This window comes from Colossoma macropomum, unplaced genomic scaffold (genome assembly GCF_904425465.1).
Source record: "Colossoma macropomum unplaced genomic scaffold, Colossoma_macropomum, whole genome shotgun sequence".
In the NCBI taxonomy this organism is placed as follows: Eukaryota; Metazoa; Chordata; class Actinopteri; order Characiformes; family Serrasalmidae; genus Colossoma; species Colossoma macropomum.
The window spans coordinates 44,829,963-44,846,581 of record NW_023494792.1 but is presented as its reverse complement, the minus strand read 5'-3'; positions in this window follow the sequence as shown (position 1 = coordinate 44,846,581).

Below are 16,619 nucleotides of genomic sequence, written 5' to 3'. Positions count from 1 at the left end.
AAATAATGGATTTCCTTGAGTAGAGATTAGGAATAAACTAACACTGACACACAACAAATCACAATGTATTGTTTAGAGTTTTTAGAAAAATCAGTGTTCAGTACTGTATGTGACCCAATGACATCATACTAAATGCTACGGCAAATTTACAATGGACATAGTTCGGATAGCATCAATTTTATTTCAATGAGCTCTTGAAATCTTCAAATTCCTTGAATTGCAACTTCATGAAATGTGATTGGTGGAGGCTGCAAATTCCACTTCAACTTCAACAGATAAAACAATATAATAAAAATACAAATTCAACCCCACAAAATGCCCCCAGAGTGGACTGGGAAATATTAATCTATGGATCTAACATCATATTTATCATGTGTTGAGTTTAAAAGTTTAGAGTTATTGTTATTTTGCTCAGGCCCAGTGCTTACAAGGCCACACCAAGCATGTAGACCTATAGCACTCCCAATGATCAACTGAAATTTCACAGAACTTGGATCCATCAATTAACATTGATGGCATAGTAAGCATGTTTGTCATGAGATTTTTTCTTTCAGAAGACTTGATCTATGAAGAAGGCTATTGAATGGTAAAATGTGTTTGTTTGCATTAACATTTATGCATTTAGCAAAGAATCTCTCTTAACTAGTACGAATAGTTTAGTCCAAACTACCTTTGAGCTAAGACACTACCAGAAAGCCAGTGCTGATAACAAGAAAGATACAAAAATACCAGTGATGATATCTAGAAAGAAGGACACAAAATGCATAACTAGGACATTATGCAATATGCAATACAATGCATTTCAATAAGTGCTAGATTAGTGCTCACTTAAGTGCTTTACAAAGAGACAGGCTTTAAGTTTGCTTTTGAAAACAGCAAGGGACTCTGTTGTTCAGACAGCCAGTACAAGGGATTGAGGCATGGAGCGGGTTTTGACCATTGCCATTAGGGAAGAAGGAGCTTGTTCATTTTGGCTTTGTAGGTATCAGGGTTTTATATCTAATCCAGGCAGCTACAGGAAGCATGTGAAGGGAACGCACCAGTGGAGTGACATGAGTGAACTTAGGAAGATTGAAGACAAGCCGATAAGCATTCTACAGACTTGAAGACAAATCTGTAATCATTAGTCTTGCAGTCCTAATTACTTTTTACAGCTGAGTACATGTGTGAGTTGAATTATGTAGGCTAGATTCTATACGACAAGTCTAGTGCCAAATTGAAAACGTTTGCACTAATGCTAAGCAGGTTAGTCTGTTAACCTAATAACACTTGAATGGCCAGCCTTTCACTAGGTGAAGATAGTTGCACACCCGTGTGGTAATGTACTTTTCTCCCTCGCCTAATTCATCTTGTTGCCAGGCCTAATTATGCTGCTTACTCAATTTACAGTGTATGATGTAATTACATCACTGTAAAATTAATTACATAGTTATATATTAATTATATTTAATTACATTGCATTCCTTTTTGACAGATTCTAGTTTGTTATTCTGTTTGTTTTGATGCCACAAAATGTCAAAACATTTTTTCTTTCTGCCAAACCTCATTTTCATCTATTCTCTTTGGTATGGCATGAAATCAATGCATCACTGTTGCTGGTGCCATTTGCTCTTGCCGTCTGTGACACTTTTCAGTGGACTGTATGCTGGCACATTGATTACTTTCATTTATTCAAACAACAATTACTGTACAAACAACAATTACTTTTAATTAAACTCAAATTATGATAAAAGAGCTCCTCACACAGATGTGGCAAGGATTGAAAGTTTAGAATCTGAACTTTGGACAGAATGTCTCTGGTCATGTATTATAAATGGGACTTTTAAGGGTTTACATAATGTGTAGCATAGTCCCCCTCCCTCCCTCATTTCAGTCCATTTTCTGCTGCCTCAAGCATTAGGGAGAGTGAGTGGTTACAGGCTACAGAGCTCATTTGGAGAAGAACCATTAACCATTAGCCTTGATGGGGAAAACCTGGCTTTGGCACTTTTACCACCCAGCCCCACCCCCTCACTTTCTTCCCCCATCGCTTTCAACTATGCACCACAGTAATCGCTGCTGGCTTGATTTTTATTCACACGCAATTTGTGGGCCCTTTCATTTCCTTTCATATTAATTGATCACATTAAGCAGACCACAAATGACTAGAGGGGTGAATAGGATGAATAAATGAAAGTAATCAATGTGCCAGCATACGGTCCACTGAAAAGTGTCACAGACGGCAAGAGCAAATGGCACCAGCAACAGTGATACATTCATTTCATGCCATACCAAAGAGAATAGATGAAAACATATTGCTAACTGACATGGAAAGTTAAGAACGGTTTTCAGGACTTAACTTTACTGTGAAATGAAGTCAATGGAACCAGACTTTATTTCACATAATTTTGGGCCATTTCTTTTGGTACTTTCATCATGAAATTTACCCACAATGTAAAGGGCAACAGGTACTTTCAAAATAAAACTGAAAAATTACAAAAATGGAGATACAAGGTTTTACTCCCCCAGCAGCGATACAGTATGTATATAGATGGGAAGAAACACTGGATGAGCAACAAATTTTTAGACATGCAAAGTGGAATATATAATACATACGGGACATAGTATTATTATTTATAGATACTTACATGTATATAATACACATGGAACATATGTTTGATCTTAACATTTTGATACTGAATAAAAACTAGTGGGTGTATGTCTGTATGTCACATGCATGCTAAGAGGCCATATGAGGACCACACTAGAAGAACCTAACAGTCTGATCATCCTTCTCTTCTCTCTGTCCAGTCATCTGACCTGTAAAAGCTGTCTGAGGCACCTCTTATCAGGCACTGAATGTCCTCTCTGTCTGTCTCTCTCTCTCTCTTTCTCTCTCCCTCTCTCTCCCCAGTCTCTCCACTAGGACACAAAATAATGTGTTGTCTGAAGTTTCACCAATCACAACCCCTTCTCTTAAAGTCCTCCACCAATCAAGATCAGCCTGAAGTGGAGCTGTGCCAAAAAGCTCACAAAGGGGGGCTGGCTGTCCACCAAGGGGAGTAGAGAGCATAAATGGATTGAGTTGTGACCTTCCGAGGGCAGCGCTTGCAGAAATCAATCCACTTTAATGCCTCAGCAAGTGGTAGGCCAGCATGACAAAGTGTTCCAGCGCACAAGTAAATCAACTGATTCAATCTTTGGTGGCCTAGCAGGAATCAATGCTGGCTTGGTATTTTATATATATGATGCAGCCAATAGATTCATCACTTAAAAGCTGTAGTCAGAGCAGCTGGCAGTCTCCAATTAGCATGATGGTTGTAATGCATGGTGTTGGGCTGGCCCTACACAGTGAATCTTTAGCTGTAAATTACACTAAACAAAATTTCACTTGTGAAACAAAACCTCCTGCAACTCACTTGTTTGTAATGCCATTATCTCAATATTAAACGATGCCATTTCATCTAACTGACTCCAATAATGAAAAAGAATGGTTCTTTGCATCATGATACGGTTCCTCAAATTGATGGAGAATGTGCTGTAGATGGTTCTGTATAGAACCTTTTTGAAAAGCATTCTATTTAGCACCAAAAAGGGGTCTTCTATTGTAACAAGCCTGACATTGTAAAATTAGAAGAACTCTTTTTGGTGCTATATAGAATGCTACAGGAATTTCTACTAGATTCTTAGAGTAAATGACAATTCAGAAAATTGCTATGATTTACTTTATGGTACTGCATGCATATCATGAAAAACTGTCCATGAATTTCCAGTGACATCACATCTTAGCGATTACCTCCGTGATGTTATTGCTAATTTCCACCAGTGTCTCTATGGGAGTAGAATGCTACAAATTGTTCAATTTCAGGGTTATAGGACTCTCTCCATTCAAAGAGATAGGAGCCTAGGGCATGAGGAGAACGAGTAAGAACCGCCACCATGCACTAGGTAATTGGTATTTATAAAAAGATAACAAATAATGAAGAATCCTACACAGTTTTGCTCATGCATGACCATTTACCGTAAACCGTCTGTGATCTGCAATGGATTTTTGTGAGATTTTCTATAGTACAGTATTATAAAAGTGTAGTTCACTATCTAGGCTAGCAGTATTTGCTAAAAAGGCTAACTGCACCTACAATGCCAGTCGGTGAGTTAAATCTGCTAATGGCTAAGTGAAACAATCATTTGTAAACTGAACATGGGATTCAAATAACTAGAAGAACAGGCACTTAAGCCACACACCAACTGAGAAAAAAATCTGAGAATGACAAGTGACATAACTTGGGCATATCCAGATCATTACTCTCATTACTTTGTTTGAGAGTTTGTATGGATCCACACTCTCAGTAAGACTAACGTTGTTAGGAATCCCTAATCTCTAATTAAGTCTGAAAATAAAATACAGTAATGCAGCAATCTCTTAAAACACTCACAGTGAGTGTTAGGCCCAGTTTCATTTCACCCCTTGCCCCCACCACTTAGCCCTACCCCTCCCCACACTCCAAACGTGTTACGAGAAAAAAAGAAAACCGGCAAGATGGCTGCACAAGCAACTAAAGAAACCCACAATTGTGAGTATTTTCTCCATTAAAAATTACAATAACTATTGTATGGTCTTAGTTTAAAGTTAGTGTATTGGTTGTTTTCTTCATAACATTCTTCATAAGCTAAATTTCCCGTTTCACCTTAAATGCTGCAGCAGTAATGATGCCTGAAGGATATTGTCGCAGCCTCAGTAGCCTTGGACTTGACTCCGTGAGCTGTGAGGAGTTCTGTCGTGCCTGGGGAGAAGGACACAGCACTCTGCCTCTCCGATCTGGCGCGCTGAGGGAAAGGTCGTGGCCCCAAATGAGGACTGGGGACATGTGTGGCTGAGGAGCATTGATGTTGTCCATGATGGCAGACATTTCCATACCCCTTCTGTGGAGAGACCGAGGGGGATTGGTGGTTTGGAGGCTGGTGGCTTGCTAGGACAGCTGTCCTTGGATGGGGGTTGGGCTATGTCCCACCAGGCATGGCTATGCAAAGTATTTTTATATAGATATATACTGATGTATTTAAGGACACACAAACCTGATTCAGACATAAATCATTGGGTTTTTTTTTCTTTTTTATGGCCACAGCTGCAGCGTGGGTTATTGGCTGTTCTACCACAGCAACACATTTTATTACGCTAACACTGGAAATACACAACAGCTGACTCAGTGTAATAGAAGATTCTACTGTCATTTACTTACTCAGTGCAGCTGGTATTTGGAAGAGAAAAGGATGCTAATTGTTCTGGTTTATAAGGTACAATAAGACTTGCTGTGCTGTTGGTAGTTTCTCTGCCTCTAAGAGCCTCTTTACACCTTGTATTAACAAGGGCTTCATGTCTGGATCGTATGTGGAAAAAGTCTGGCTGAACTCCATTTACACTTTTCACAAAAATGCACCCACAGCGTGAACAGATGAGATCCCATTGTACTCTTCCTGTGTAAAAAGCACATCAATACATATCTTTCAGTTTTACTTTTGTTGACTCTATTTCCCATTGCAGAACAACTGGCTTGGCCAAGCTTGGCTTGGACGCTTTCATCAGCGTGGAGTGCATGACGGCTCTGTGTCCTGGGCTAACTTCAACCCTGCGTATCCTCCTCTTTCATTTCATTGTTTATTCTCTCACCTGCTAGCCAGCACTCACCTTACTGCTCACCTAATTGGAAATAGATAATGAAAATGGATCTTGTTTGCACTTATGTTCAATATGGTCAGGGTCCATCTCTGACCATCTCCAAATGTGGTTTGAGCGATCCCATTGCAATCCAAACACAATGTGTCCTGAAGGTGTTCACATCTATATTTTCATGTGGTCAAGTGAAATCTTACCAAAAAGGCATGTCAATGCAAGGTGTAACAGGCTCTTTCTGAAGTGCTGACAGTAAAAGACAACCAGATTATAGGTTATATGTTATAAATTAGGTACTGGTTGGCAGTTTGTGACTTGTGGCTTTTGGAACTAACCTGGTAAACTCTCTGGGGTCTAAGGACATTTTCTCAAATTTTGCATATCTTTTTTAAATTGGCCCTTAAAGGCATCTGCATATAGCATGATAAAAAAAGTTCCCTGTAGAGATGTGTTTCCTAAAGTTTGAACTGTATTTAAAGAGATGTTTGAACTGTATTTCTGCACTGTAGTATCACAAAGATAGAAAAATATATATAGAAACATTGAATTTGGATGTTCATGGTTCATTCAGAATGAATGAGTTGCTTAAAAGCTGTCACAAACATTCGCAAACAGTTTAAAGATCTAATTAAAGCCAAAATAAGTCGTTATTATTTCTTTATTATAATTGCAATGGCATGTTCCTCCCTTCATGTGGTTGTCGTTGTTTATGAGCATGTTACTAGGTGGTCTGGAACATGCCAGAAGCTGCAACAGTAGTATCTTTAAATATTCAAATTGACATTTTCTATGTTCAAATGCACATTTTTCATTGGATTGCACAAATATTTGAATGTCAGATTTATTTTTTGTGCCTGTACACTGCCTGACTTTGATGTGGACAACAGATTGTGTATGTAAATCACTCACTGTGCTTGTGTATGTATGAGAGAGGAAAAGTACTTCTCTGAATGAAAGGCTGGTGGCTACATTTGTGGTGTAAATTCATCCCAACAAAATAATTTTCCCGTTTCTTGGTGGAGATCTGCAAATGTTCATTTTGATTTGTATTGATTTGTAAAAACTGTAAAACTGTATTTGCATTTCTCTCTATCTATACTTTTAATACTTAATACTACTAGTAATTACTACTAATAATACTAGTAATACTTTTTGAATGAAGCCAATTAGAACAGAATTAATTTACATATATCAGTCTTAAAGGCACACATAAACAGGCTGTTTAATTCTAGGGGATAAATAAGTTAGAATTATGGAATACACACATAAACTCACACAAATAACATGAGTGGATAATAAAATGCACTTAAACACTTAAAGGGCCCATATGATGGGAAATTGAATTCTTCTTACTCCACAATCCATACAGTCCACACATGTAAACTAAGCTGCAAAAACAGTCCGTTTTGAATTCACTGTTTTTGTGTTGTCCCAAGAACCAATGCAGTATCCACTTTCAGCCTACAGGACTTTATCCCCGCCCATTCACACTGAAGATAAGGAGTGTTTTAGCTTGGAGTGCTGTGCAGGACAACCAGTCAGAACAGAGAGCATTTACATATACAATCGTATGCAAAAGTTTGGGTACCCCTGCCAAATGGCATTTTGTTGAAGTGAAAATAAGTGAACACATCCTCTACGGAGAACACACTTATGCATATTTTAATGAACAATTACTGTGTATTTGCTAAAGTGAATTAATAATAAAACATGTGGCATGTGTACAAGTTAAGGTTTTATGCTTAATTTTTTCTAAAATGTTAGACTTAGAAAATAAATAGAAATTGTTCTTTAAAATTTGCAGGAAAATGACAAGTTCCCTGGAGAAAATGTGAGAAGTTATTTTCACATGGAAAATCTACAGAACATTTCATCTGAGCAGGGGTGTTTAAACATTTACATACAATTGTAGTATCTACAGTAAAAAGCACAGTAACAAAAACAGCATGCATAATTCTGAGGGAAGAAATGAAGTTGAAAAAATGGACATGTAAGAATAAAATGATGTCTGTTTTTTGTACATAAAGCCACACCAATGTCATTTCTAGACCTCAGAGAAAAATTACATGCACAGATGAGCTTATTTAAAGTGAAAATAGAAAAGAAAATAGGAGCGTGAGTGACTAACACTACAGCAGCCTGGCTGAAACAAAAGAACAGACTTCCCTCCTCATGTACGAGACTAATAACACCCTGGCCTAGTTAACGCCTTTCGGTTCTGCTGTCTTGCATACTCGTGGTTTCCCTTAGAGTCTCTTTTTCATGAAATTAGAACTCTTTCCTGCCACTGTCAAACTCAACAATGCTTATTAAGGACCTAAACTGAAATTATATGAATCTCCCCAACAGGTGTTTCATTTGATTAAAAACTGTGAGCCACATCTTTGGCTCATATTAAATTAGGCACAATGGTGAATCAATAAACCAATCAGAAATCTTTCCACTGTGATCTCTAGGGGAAACTTAAAATTGTCCTGGTTCCCAGACCTTCAGTGTCTCAGCAGCATACCTTTGCAGTTAACATGAAGTAATGCTATCATTATGGATTGACAGTTTGATTAATCTGATTTGGAGTTAAGTGGATGTGCTCCGAGCTCTCCAAGGTACTCTAGTTGGCCCTTGTACATCAGCACTATGTGCCTAAGTGCATTGTGAGCATTTAGTGTACTAACTACGTAGCAAGCAGTACTGTGAGAGGCAAAGTTTCTTTTTGCCTCTGTGGAAACAACATTTTCTACACTCAAACATACTCATTGCATAAAGATCTATGCAAGTAACACATCAGCACAGTCCCAACTATCTGCACTGACTTCATTCTTATTGAAAAGCCACTTCTTTTTGAATTGAAAGGTAAGGAGCAGCTGTATGATCGAGTCATAGATTGGCTCTGGTGGGTTTAACTGTTTCTGTGTTTATTGCTGGCATTGCAACAGAACTGCTAGATGCATTATAATATTAAATTCCATAAGATTGTCGAGCTATTATTGATTTGTTGACACTCGTGAAAGTGCTTCGCTCTTTGAGTGTAACTTAACATTGTAAATGATGTGGCATTTGGTCTTTGGTTGTAGGTTGCACATATTACGCGCGAGTCCAGTTACAATTGTATGCAAGTCTCTTTATATTAAAGTGATTTTAATTTGCTCAATGTCCAAAGAAAGCCAAATAAGTACAGGCCACCACTGATACATACTGCTCCACCCACTCACACTGAAGTTATAAGGAGCATTTCTTCCAGTAATACTTTTTGAATGAGACACAAGACAGGACAGCCAATCATAACTTACTTAATTTACAGATAGTCTTAAAGATGCAGTAACAAAAACAGCCTGTTTAATTCTAAGGGATAAATATGTTAGAATTATGGAATACATACATTCACATAAAGTGAATCTTAACAGAAAAGAAAATAGGAGAGTGAGTGACTAACACTACAGCAGTCTGGCTGAAACAAAAGAACAGACGTCCTTCCTCATGTACCAAACTAATAACACCCTGCCCTAGTTAACGCCTTTCGGTTCTGCTGTCTTGCATACTCCATCTTTTAAATCATGGTTTCCCTCAGTAAGAACTCTTTCCTGCCACTGTGAAACCCAACAATGCTCATTAAGGAGTTTTCTCATCAGAAAAACTGAATGGAATGTCTTTATTACATAGGAACAAATGAAGTAATAGAAGCTAAAAAAATCCAGTACTTTATATTATCTAGCAAAGAAAAATCACAGACAGTATAAATGTTACTCTGCCTGATCTGCGATGTTTGGCCACATGTTCTCATCTATATCACACTTAATGTTCTCTGTTGCTTACACACATACAAATAAGGCCTTGATGGATTGTCCTTTGTGAGCAAAAAGGCTTCAGAAGTGATTCCTTTTTATAGATGATCAACACCTGGGTAGGACCAGCTCAGATGTGCATCGGTTGTGACTGTCATACGTTCAATCAGCAGTTTGTGTCTATAATCATTCAAATTACCTGAGCTTTGATTGTTGTCTGTATTTGCTGTAGAGTGTTTGTAATTGAGTAAATTGATATGCAGTTTATATTAATGTTAGATTCTGGAGAACAGTGTAACAGTTACGTAATGGTGTACGCAAGCATTTGCAGTTAGAGCTAGAGAAATTAACGGTTTTGTTAAAGGTGGAGACTGAATGAAAAGAGAATTAAAGAACTTTAGAATCACTAAATGACTATGATCACTAAATTGTATTGAAGCAAGGAAAAACTGTTCATGTTTTAGTCCAAACAGAGTGTTGCTGTATTAAGTATAGCGTAAAAATTTAAAAAAGAGAGCTCAGTACTGAAAATGCTTATAATTAGATTTTAGATTACTTACTTTTGGCAGTAATTCTGCAATCGTAAAATATTGTAAGTCAAGCACAAATTGAAAAAGGTTCTAATTACCACCATGTTTCGTTGACCCTTATAGTTCTTCTGAGCATTTCCCTTGGAGAAATGGTTTGGATGTGGTACGTGTGTGTGTGTGTGTGTGTGTGTGTGCATGTGTGCCTGTCTGTATGTGTGTGTGTGTATATATGTGTGTGTGTATGTGTTTGTATGCGCAAGTGTGTCTGTGTGCAAGTGTGTCTGTCTGCGTGTGTCTGTCTGCGTGTGTCTGTGTGTGTATACGTGTGTGTGTGTATGTGCGAGTGTGTCTGGAGTGTGTGTGTGTTTGTGTGTGTGGAGGGAGGGTGTGTGTGCATGTCTGTCTGTTTGTGTGTATGTGCATGTGTGTGAACATATGTATGTGTGTGCCTGCGTGTGTGCCTGTGTGTGTGTGTCTGTGTGTGTGTCTGTGTGTGTGTTTGTGCATGTGTACGTGCAAGTGTATCTGTCTTGGTGTGTGTGTGTGTATGTGTATGTATGTGCGAGTGTGTCTGTTTGCGTGTGTATGTGTGTGTGTCTGTGTGCGAATATGTGTGTGTGTGTGTGTGTGTGAATATGTGTATGTGAGGGTCTGCGTGTGTGTCTGTGTGTGTGTGGGTGTGTGTGTGTGCATACGTGCATGTCTGTCTGTGTGTATATATGTGAGCGTGTGAATTTGTGTACATGTGCCTGAGTGTGTTTGTGTGTATGTGCGAGTGTGTCTGTCTGTGTGTGTTTGTGTCTGTGTACGTGTGTGCATGTGTGTGAATATGTGTATGTGTGTGCCTGCGTGTTAGCCTGTTTTGTGTGGTAACTTTATGAAGATTCCACATGGAAAAGGGATAGTAGCCCCTGACCGCCGCCCAATACGCTCTGAATCTCTCCTTCTGTCACTGAACATGATTGTAAATATTGATTCTGCATACTGCACTTAATTTACTTGATTAAAATGTGGACATAATTTTGTCAACAAAATTAGATTTTAGCTTACTTACTTTTGGCAGTAATTCTGTTACTGCAATATATTCTTAACATGGACATGATAGACACATCAAATCAAGTAAATTCAGTAGCATTGCAATGCACGTCTAGGTCTCAAGTAAGACTAAGGCCAGTGCAATAAACATTCAAGTGTTCTTTCCTTCTCGGAGTGGCATAATTACATCCATAGCGTGTCTAAGCTTCAGTCACTCAGTGCTTCACAGCGGAAAATTCCCCACACTGAATAATTCACTGGCCTTCATGAGGGCAATGGTGCTTATGTAAGACTCATACAGACTGCCTCAAATGCAAACACCACTGACCTCTATCGCAGAGATGAACATTTTGTGAGAGGACTAAGAAAAAGTGTGTGTGATGGGGGGAGACAAATCAGAGTGCTGAAAGAAATCAGTGTCTGGGGTGTGTGTGTGTGTGTGTGTGTGTGTGTGTGTGTGTGTGTGTGTGTGTGTGTGTGTGTGTGTGTGTGTGTTGAGAGGGGGAGGTTGGCGGTTCTAAACCAGGCAAAGAAACTTCTTCATTATTGGTTGCAAGTCTTGAGTGTGTTGAACCCCAAACCCACATTTTGAGGAAGTGAGCTGGTTTTGACTGTGGGAAAATCAGATAATTTAAAAGTGGTGGAAAGTGGTGTTGGTCCCAGAGAGTAAAATGAGAGTAAACATTCAGTGTAAAATTGTAAAAAATGGTTTGCATATTGAATGTCATTATAAAGCAGTGCTTGGCAGGCTGAAGATTCTACACAAGGGAGAGTTATCAGCACTCAAGTCACTTTTGTGAGCATTACTGAATGAGAAGAAACCCACACCAGCAGGATCTCAGGAACGCATGTATGTATGTAGTCACAAATTGCATATGTATTAAGTAAATGTAAATGTGAACTAAAAGGTTTTGTTTGATTAGTTTTAGGCTGAGAACAGTTAAGCATGCTAGGCTAACAGGCTACTCCAATAACATTTAGCTTTTACTGGAGGATTCATTGTTAAACTGTAATGTACAAAGTAAAGGATATGGCATGAATGTGTGTTACAAGCTTGAAATGCTTTAAATGTACATATGTAAGTACAGTTGGCCTATGTGGTATTAAACCTAGTGTGGGAAAGTGAATGTATGCCATCAAGTGTCTTTGATAATAGACCAAAAAACCTACATCCAAATTTAAACTTGGGTCCTCAAAATAGGATCAAAATAGGATACAACCCTTTTAGCAAGTTGCACTACACAGATAGGTGGGTGTACCGCTGAGGGATATACTGTTACATACATGGAACAGCTCTGTAGCTAGTGTACATAGTGTAAAATTCATACTCAAGTACAAGTATTGTTGCTTGGTTCACCCTTTCAGTGGATAGTTACTTAGGAAAGAAGCGGAGGTGATCAGTAAGTCATGTTCCACCTGGACAACTCCAGCCCTCCAAGTGTGAAATGGCCCATGTCATGAAGAACCTAATTTCTTGTGTTTTTTTCATTAAACATACTACAGAGTTTGATGTAGTATGTATACATTGCTAAGGTTTCAAAATGTACCATTGTTCCCCAGTCTATACATTCTATACATGGAATCTAAGCTGCAAAAACAATCCATAAAAATCACTGTTTCACTGAAATCACTGTTTCACAGTAAAATCACAGTTCAGTGACATTCACTACATCTTATCTTGCCTACCTCTGGTTTTTGCTTCCATAACATCCAGCAATCTCCATGGACCTACTTCAGGGAGAGAAGTTGTAGTCATCTAATTGTCACTCACCACAGCTTTGCTGCAGTGGATGCTGGTCAGTGTACACTATAAGGTGGCACCCCATAGGTAGTGCTTACACTTTAACGCTTTACGCTTTACACTTTCTCTCCATTAAAGTCTGTTTTAGCTTGAATGCACTCACAGTTATTTTTCTCAGTGTCATAAAGGCTTCAGTTAGCGCATGTTTCAGATAACATCCTTTCACTCTTCTTGTTCTGAGTCAGGATTTCTCCTGATCCATGAAGACTGCAATGTAGAGACAGAAAGGAAAAAGAAAGACAAGAAGGCCAGAGTAAACAAGGAAGGGAGCTTGCATTTAAATTAGGTAAAGGCAATAATGTAAAAATAAGATCTTGGCAAAAGAAGCCATTTGAATCTAATCAAAACATCCAATATTTCTTATTTTGAGAGTGTTGTAAGCCTATGTCTACACCTTTTTACTTGTTCTTTACTTTAATCTAGTACAACTGTCTTATTTCATTGCTACATAATTTTGCTTGATTTAAGCATTATTTCTTGAAACACTAAAAAAGAAAGTTTTCAAAACTTTAAAAATGATTAAAAGACACAGAGAGGTTTAAAAATTATTAAAAGATACAGAGAAATGGGACTCCTAACAACCAAGCGAGATCTCATAGACCACCTAAACTGAACTTTAGGAGAAAACATCCCTACAGATATTTGTAGCTTTAAGGCAAAATGGGTGGAAACATTAAATGCTAAAACTATTATATTATACTTAGTTGTTGAGGCTTCTGTGTAAATTTTTGTTAAAGATATGTTTTTTTCCTGACACTGAAAAATAAATAACTTGGCCATATTGACTGGAAATTAAAGCAACATTATCTAACAACTTCACCTTAAAATAACTGCTTCAAAATCATTTTGATGGTATATTGGCTTATAGTAGAGAGAATGGCATCTCTGTCTTTGCCACTGTGGTTTGCATGTCACACATTAACAACTGTGGGTCTTCAGCTAGCTACAAGAAGCTACCCAGCAAACTCACAACATTGTCACAATGTTGTCTACTTTCTTGCAAAGTTGCTACAACATTGTCAAAAGGTGGTGCTGTTTACATTGTCTGAACAAACTTCATTATTAAGTAACGATGCTGTATGGTGTTATGACCACCTGTTCACAACTTAGCAGCATTCCATGGAGTTCCACACACAACATAATGGAACCTATATGGATTCTAGGAGGTTTTGACAGTGTACTGACAATGTTGGCAGTACAATTTCATTTCAGTTTTCAGATAACGTTGTCACAACTTTCTGAGGAATTAAATTTCAGTGTTGTGGCAACGTTGTGTGCACCAAAACAATAGGCTGTTATAATGTAACTGTGTTTGCTGGGTAGCTCAGTATTCCCAGTATGAACGTCATGGCAGAGACTCCAAAGAGACAGAAAAAGATGTCACAGAGGAAAAGAAAAAGAGAGTGACCAAGCAAGAGACCAGACAAAAGTACATCTCGGACTGGCTTTTACTCGTTGCCAAGAGCTAAAAGAGATCAAATAAAGCAAGCCAGTCTCACAGCTAACAATAAAACAATGAAAATCCAACAGCAGAGTGTACATCACTGCCAGTGTTATTCTTGAAAGATTGCAACGCAGGCTGTAACCTAATCTGTTTTCTCGAATGCCAAAAGTCATCTGACCTCAGGCGTGTTTTAGGCTAGCGTGCACATCTCACGGCAAAAAGTTTGGTCAGTCTTTGTCAATGTCACACCAAATTAGCCTTGAAAGTTTGCAACTTCATGTAATACAATCTTGTAATATTACTCTACCTTGTAAGTCGACATGGTTCTTTCTCTTCATATGTTTCTTGCAGGTGTTGTACCGAATTCTGTCTCCCTGGCAGAATCTGACTCTTCTTCGTGTGCACGCTACAGATTGCACTCATGATTTTGGTTGCTTACAGAAAAAGAACAGAAATTGCGAGTGTAATCTGTAGCTAGCATCCATACGCCTGCATGGCGAGCGTGCACATAAAGGAGAGTCAGATCCTTCCACTCATCAACAAATGCGTGTGTACATGAGGGGAGCTCACAGCACAGTTTGTATTTACGACAGTGGTGTAAAAGTGAAATACACACTGAAACTGTAGGGGGCGCCCAAGAGCACAATTCTCACGCAATTCTGTTTTAAATAAGTGAAGGATGGTCTCTGACTTTTGCACAGTATTGTATATTGGCTAGAATTAAGATCATTTTATGTCCAATACGGCCGAGATATCATTACTTTTTGTCAGTGCAGCTTTAACTTCATCTTCTGCACCCTGGCAGAATAGCTCTGTCTCCTTGCAGCTCAGTCTGCACTGGAACAAGCTGATGAAGTTCTAGAATTAGCTGAGCTTTCAGCAGCTCTTTGTGAGCAGTGCTGGCTCTGCCTGTTAAGCCACAAAAGTTGCTACTTAGGGACCCATGGCCACCAGGGGGCCCCCTAACAACTTTCGAATTATTACTGTACTATTATGTCGTCTAGCAGGCAGTGGAGCATGTGCCCCCTTGCCCCTTAATGACTAACAATTTAACTCAAGAACGGTGGTAAAATAATGTGGATCAAATTTTATTACATTAAATATATTCACTCATTTCATTCATGATTCCTGCATGCATGTTCATGTCTTTGACCAACTGCTCTCAAGCCCCGCCTCATTTTCTTGGCCCTCCAATTACTGCTTAGCAACCACTTCTATCTGCCATTTGTTCAATTAAGCCTTCAGTTGAGGCAGTGTGCCAGATTTAAAAGTAAAACTCCAGATATGGTGATAAAATGTGCCTGTGCCAGATAGCCTGGCAGACTAAAGTTTTTTTTTAGTCAATTCCAAAGACAGAAATAAAAAAACATCTTTAAATTAATCTGTGTGGTAAATATCAGCTGTACTTGCATATCAATGACAGTGTCTGCTCAAAGATGAGTTGTTTCATTTGCTGGTTAGTTGATAATATGAGCTAGTTTGACTGAATGATAATCTGTGGGTACGAAAATACTCCTGCAAAAAGTTTGTCGCAGATATAGAACCCCGAAGTAATTTTAGCTGGCATGCTAAAAAAAAGTTAGTCTTCGCTAAACCATTCAAATTGTTGTCCACTTGAAATGGTTAATAACGTAACATACAGGGTGATACAAAAAAAGATTCATCCGATTTAAAAGCGCCATATTTTTACAACTGCAAGGCACCTAGGAACCAATCACATACCAATTGAAAGAGGGGGTCATAGAGTTTCTGACTGTCACTGGAAGATGGCTCCCTTCAGTCTGCGAGGAGATGGAGACCCCTGAGCAGAAAGCGTTTTGCGTTCTCCGCTTCAATAAGAGTGAATCATAACTGTGCAATGTGATTTTCGTTGGCAGTGAACCTCCAGCAGCTCAGAGCATTCGGCGTTGGTTCCACAACACTAGATAATCTCCAAAATCACATTGAAAGAGCCGTACAGTACAGTGACACCCGATATGCTCAATCAAGTATGGGATGAATTTGACTATGGCGTTGATGTTGTCTGTACAGCTGGAGGAGGTCATGTTGAACACTTGTAAAACTACATAATAAACTTTATGCTCATTTATACCATTTACAGTTCACTGCATTGTTCTGTAATGATTTACAGGTGAAATAAATCATTTTGAAATCAGATGAATCTTTTTGAATCACCCTGTATTAATGGCTTTTACAACGCTGACTGTGACGTTACAAACACAAGCCTAGTAGACCAGCAGAACTGATGTCCTTGTTAGCTCTCATTTTTTAAGTTGAGAGCAGAGTATTATATGGATTTTTTCTCATCATCCGTTTTATTTAACCTCTTACAATCCCAGGCTTATTACATACTAAAGCTCATTATTCAGTAATGGGGACC